The sequence below is a fragment of the Charadrius vociferus genome, unplaced genomic scaffold, assembly GCF_000708025.1.
Source record: "Charadrius vociferus isolate BGI_N301 unplaced genomic scaffold, ASM70802v2 scaffold14, whole genome shotgun sequence".
NCBI classification, from domain to species: Eukaryota; Metazoa; Chordata; class Aves; order Charadriiformes; family Charadriidae; genus Charadrius; species Charadrius vociferus.
This window is the reverse complement of record NW_009648876.1, coordinates 7,007,103-7,013,320: the sequence shown is the minus strand read 5'-3', so window position 1 is coordinate 7,013,320 and position 6,218 is coordinate 7,007,103.

Below are 6,218 nucleotides of genomic sequence, written 5' to 3'. Positions count from 1 at the left end.
ATGAGCCAGCAATGTGCCCTTGTTGCCAAAAAGGCCAATGGAATCCTGGGCTGCATAGGGAAGAGTGTGACCAGTAGGTCGAGGGAGGTCATTCTCCCCCTCTACTCGGCACTGGTGAGGCCACAACTGGAATACTGTGTCCAGTTTTGGGCTCCCCAGTTCAGGAGGGACAGGGAACTGCTGGAGAGAGTCCAGTGAAGGGCAACTAAGATGATTGAGGGATTGGAGCATCTCCCTTACGAGGAAAGGCTGAGAGAGCTGGGACTCTTCAGCCTGGAGAAGAGAAGGCTGAGGGGAGACCTTATTACTACTTACAAATATCTAAAGGGTGGGTTGAAGGAGGATGGAGCCACACTCTTCTCAGTGGTTCCCAGTGACAGGACAAGGGGCAATGGGTGCAAGTTGGAACATAAGAAGTTCCGTTCCAACACACGAAAATACTTCTTTACAGCTAGGGTGACAGAGCACTGGAACAGGCTGCCCAGGGAGGTTGTGGAGTCTCCTTCTCTGGAGATTTTCAAAACCCGCCTGGATGCAGTCCTGAGTAACGTGCTCTAGGCAATCCTGCTTTAGCAGGGGAGTTGGACTAGATGATCTCTAGAGGTCCCTTCCAACTCTGAAAATTCTGTGATTCTGTGAACTGAGAGCACGCGAGAAGGTCCCAGTCCAGTTCCTTTGGTTTTCATGAGACGGAGGAGAAGTACTGATTAAGGCAGCTATGTAACTTACAACAGGGAAATCCTCATGCATGATGCTAAGTGGCAGAGGAAAAAGAAGAAATAAAAGAAGAATGACCTACTTTTTAACCTATTTAACAACGACTGCAAATATTTTTATCTACGTGCCCCTGAAGTTCCAACTTCATTTTTCTTGGAAGTTTTTAAAACAACTGTGAAATCGCTTATTACTTGCCAATTACAGTATAACTTTGAGTAATCAATAACCTCAGCCATTCCAGAAGAAGAAAAGCAAGCTGGCAGCTGAGCATAAGTGTTAAAAGGGATGTGTATGACTAGATGATTAAGAGCAGCGGTTGGAAGGGATCAGGGCTGGAAGCAAAGGTAAGGCCAGAGCCAGTAAGTGGGACTGGGGCATACAGGACCATCATTTCCAAGGGAATGGTGCTTTCTAGCCTGGAGAAGCCTGAATGAAACATTACATCTGGTCAAATTTGGCAATTTTTGTTAGAATGTGGCCTGGTCCTGTTATAGGAAGACTTACGGTGTTGTGAATTGATCCTATCACTTACAGGTCAATAACTCCTAACTCTGTCTTTCCAGTGCATTCCCAACTGTTAGCTCCACATCTGGGATCCTTCTGGAGCAGTGGGAGCTTCTTTAGATCCCAGAACCAGTATCCCGGCCCTTCTGAGTTCACAGTGATCCTCCAAGCCCCTCTTGCTCTTCTAACCTAAGCCAGGATGTGCTGTAGCCATCTCCCTTTTTGCTGGGGCAACAACTCACAGCCACGTACCCTGAGGGAAGAGGATGTGCTCCTGGGGAGAGGCTGGGTAGCAGAGGTGGGAGGAGGTGGCCTCCTGTGAAAGGGAGAAAGGAGCCAGCACTTGGAAGAGCAGGAATCTCACTCGTCGGGCTGCTTGCCCAAGCCATTCAAAGGTTAGTCCTGTTGTAACAAGTCCCTTTTCTACCCCATGGTAACACCATTCAGCACGTGCCATCGATACCTGTGTTGGAGCTTTAAACATAATCCGATGAAGTCCATCATGTGTTATATTACCAAATTGATGGCTAAAAACCCCACTTAAGAGCTGTACTCAAAACAAAAATCAAAATACAATGTGGCACTAACAAAATCCAAATGGAATTCATACAGTAACACAGACATGGTCTTTATTTTTTCTACAAAGTTTAATGTGGGCCTAGCTTGAAACGTACCATAAAATGCATTACATGTTATGAATAACAAAACCACTTATGACAGAGTACCCAATGGCATCTGCCATTATAAGTTACTTAAAAGCATTCTTAAATACTATAAATATCCCAAGGAACTGTGACATCTTTCTCCCCCGAAAATTTCTTACAACATCAGAGCAAACTAACTTTTGATGTACACCACTGCTGTAAAACTGGATATGACAGTCCAGTGCTGAGCTGTGTTTCTGATTGATAAGGATGCACTTAAAGTAATACTAGAAATTTATTTCTCCTAATGATCCAAATTATTCCGGAACTAGAAATTCTAGGAAACTGTAACATGTTCAAATAAATAAATAAAAAAAAACAAGCCGAAAATGGCAACATTAACAGAAATGTTATAAATCTAATATTTTTTAAATCAAGCGGTGAAAAGCAAGGTGAAATTCACCTTGTACAAATCACATTTATACGCCACTTTCCTTGAAGAGTGTCAGAATAGTGAGTCAGCTGAATCATTTGGTGCATAGTCTTTTTCTTATCTTTTCATGACACAAAGTTCACATGAAGCGATAAGGAGATGGAGCAAATTAGGAGAAGGTGAGTGCTGAAATGATGAAAAGAGTACTTGCAAACGGGTAGCTGTGTTGCCTTTTAATTTTTTGGCTGTCATGTTTTCATTGCTGTTGCCGCCTGACCTTCCAAAATACGGTGCTGATGAAAATCCTCCTTTGAAAGAGGGTTTCACGCACCTGCAGAAACAGAGGACAGGACGTGATAATGACTTATGCCAGTGAAGCAGCTTTAAACTGGCTGAAATCAGCATCTTTCTCAGGCGTCCTTGTTCTGTTCCCTTCTCACTCAAACATGGAAAGAGACTAGCCCGCTTTTGGAGAACCTTAGCCGTCATTTCATTTTGCTAAGCAAGTGCTGCAAATTTATGGTGTCTCTAGATAAGTTTTTTTATGTGTTACTTACTACACTTTAAATGACTATGAACCTATCTCTGCACTGTTTAGGCTGCTTACTGTGCTGGCAACCAAACCAGTTTAGTTTGAGGGTGTGAAGTCCTCTTTTCCTCATAACTGGCATCACCTATCTCTGAGATGCACATTGAGTGTTCCTCCCACCAAACATCTGATTGTCATAAAAAGGGGAAAATAACATTTTCTTCCTGGCTTTAGAAGTTATTATTGGAGCCTTTGAATTAGTGTGTCTATCAGGAGGACAAAGGGGTAGTACCAGCTCTAGCTCTTCCTCTAAAGTCTTTGTAAATAAATAGACAGTGAGCAAGTTCTTGTTCCCAAATCCTGTGCTTGGCCCTCAGGCCCATTCAATGCCCCAAAGGGTTCTTTCTCTCTCTTTTCATTCTTCCTCCTTCTTACACAGTGTAATACCCAGTCAGCCCCAGGATTTGTAGCTGGTTGTAAAAGGGCAAAGGTTTTACATGACTCTAGGCAACAGGAACACAAAAACAAAATTTCCGTCCCCTTGCTCTAGGCAACTGCTAGGCAGAGGGTTGGTTTTTTGTTCTGTTTTGTTTTGGGGTTGGTTTTTGGTTGGGTGTTTTGGGTTGGTTTTTTTTTTTGCTTTGTTTCTGTTTTTTGTTCCTGGAGGCAGTGCCTTTGCTCTTAATTCATTCACATCAACCTGGGAAAATCACACGTACTGCCTGGACGACTACTTTCTCAGGCCTTCAGGTTCAACCCGTTGCTTTGGATAGCTGCTACCTCAATGTTTCCAGCTATCACTGTACAAAGACACATCTCTTGGAGCACCCTCCAGTTAGCTTGAAAGAAGAGCCAGTAGGGTAGCCAGCTGTATAAATCAACGATATGACTGTCAACAGATTAAAGCCTTTTGATGTTGATTATTAACAGTTTTCAACATTGTAAAATGTTGACTCTTTTTTATTACTCCACAAATTCTCATTACTTCCTCACCAGACAGAAGCTTGAGAGTGTGTTTATATAAAACAAGCAACAGGAACTCTGCAATGATACCTGGGCTGATTCACTAGAGACCAAGGAAAAGCAAACATGCCCGAACCCTATCAGGCAACATTAAAAAAATAATAGTTTCTCGGTACTGATTTCTATCCTATCTCCAAAAATGAAGAATTTGGGGAAAAAAAAAAAAAAAAAAGAGAAAGAGGTACAATGAACATTTTGTTTAAATATCTTGGGGTTTGTTTTGTTGTTTAAAGAATTAATCAGCTGCTCCTAAGCCCAGGGGGAGCGTTCCCGAGGCAGAGAGGCACTGCAGAGTGGGTACATGCTGCCCGTGCCATTTGTTTCTTTGCATATGTTCTGGGAGTCGGAGTTCAGAAGCAGGGAAGCGTAGGCTGTCTCAGTGGGTCTATGCCCTGCAGAGCTGTTCCTGGAGAAGTGAAAATAGTTATGGCTGGGGCAGTTAAGCTGGATCTAGACCTGTTTTGAACTGTTGGAGTAGTGCCAAGGACCTGGCTCAACTGATAGATTTTGTTTTCAAGTTGCGCAAGCGCAAGTAACCTGCAAGACTTGATTATTTTTTTAGTACAATGGTTAAGTTCAGATAGGATTATTTAAATAGCAACTACAATAGGACCCATGCAAGCATTTTTCACTTTACCTTAATTGTCCTCCCAGGTGCTGCATCCTTACTCGTAGGCCTTTGGGTTCTGATCTTACAGCTGCTCAAGTGTTTTGACATACTGAACACCACTAAATCTTTAAAGATCCTGCCCACAAGCGGTTTGTGCGTGTGTGTATTCACTTACTCCTTCAGAAAAAACTGCAGATCATATTCATCCATATTATTTTTATTACAAAAAAATAATCAGGTTTCATAATGAACTGAAGAGTAATTTTAGTATGATTGAACTCATGGGGGTAACATTCCCTCCTTCTGCATACTTTTTCATCTTACTGCTCGGTGTACATTTAACTTTTTTTGAAGTTTCTCACACTAGAGAGCTTTTCCTCTCACAGACCTTTTGCAAAGGCTTTGGAACATACTGGTATGGGGAAAATACATATTGAAATACATGACTGTCACTATCTAAAAGGAATTATTAAATTACATTTAAGTGTAAAGAAAATGGCATGTAAGCCAGTTGACAGGGCTAGATTTCTAGCTTTACTAATATAGGAGGGAAGCATATTATATCACATATTTCAGATATTTCAAGGCAAATTTCTCTTTGGTGGGAAAGGCATATATGTACACCAGTCATCTGATACAGAATTAGGCAGAGTTCCTACACAGGGAAACTCCAGACAAAATAACGCTAAAACTAGTCTATGCAAAAAGCTTGTGTTGGCTCATCTAGATTACTTTTTACGCCTACTTAACTAAATACCTTTAAAACACTGTGTTAATATGCAAATACAACATTTACACCTTGTTTCTCAGTGTGTCCACCTGACAGTTCACACCACAGCAGCTAAACTGATGCCAAAATAACTCTAGTTAAACTAGTTCATGATCTGGTCTGCACGCAAAGCTCATGACACAACTAAGAGTAGGATTTAGGAGTAGACTGTTAAAAAAAAAGAGGAGTCAGGAAAGTTCCCTCCTGCATTCCTTAACACTGTGAAACCGTTAAGAATTTACAGGGGCTTTTATCCTTCGCTAAATCCTTATGAATTGATAGTTTATAAAATAAAGGGGCAGAAGGGACAGACTTAATTTTACAAAAAAAGGATGGTCACATGCTATGGCCTATACACCATGGAAATATGAGACCAGTTATATAGATTAATTCTGCTTTAACTGAAGAAACAAAGTCCAAATTATTCCCAGCAGCATTTTGTTGTTCGACCCCCACTGGAACTGATTACATTTTACGACTCCCAGCAGAAGGACCTCTTAATTTCCGAGAAGTTTTATATACACCACGCACCGATGCCGAGCGCTGGACACGATCCGGCTGGCGTTCGAGAAGCAGCACAGCTTGTGGTGCTGCTCTGCGTGCCGCTTCTTCATCGTCACCGGGCCAAACCTGGCGCCTGTAACCCACGAGCTTCAAAGCTTCCACGTGGCTTGGAGCCAAAAGGCACTTCTACCCCATTTCGGCAAAGGCCTGAAAGGTGGAGAGGGCTGTGGGCCTTCTTCAGGCAGGGGGGTCACTGATTTCATGGTGGGCTGCCAGTGCACGACCGCTGTGCCGGGGCTGGTGCCAGCCATTTGGCAACACAGGTCGGACGCCTGGAGGAGGTCGCGGTGATGGACTGTGGGGCCTTTCCGTGGTAGCCGCAGCCCCGCAGCCCGCCCAGGGAGCGTGGTGACTTTCAGCCTGCTGCACAACCCCTGGAAGATGGGTCGGCCAAACGGCGAGGGCTTCCCCTGGAACGCCTCCTC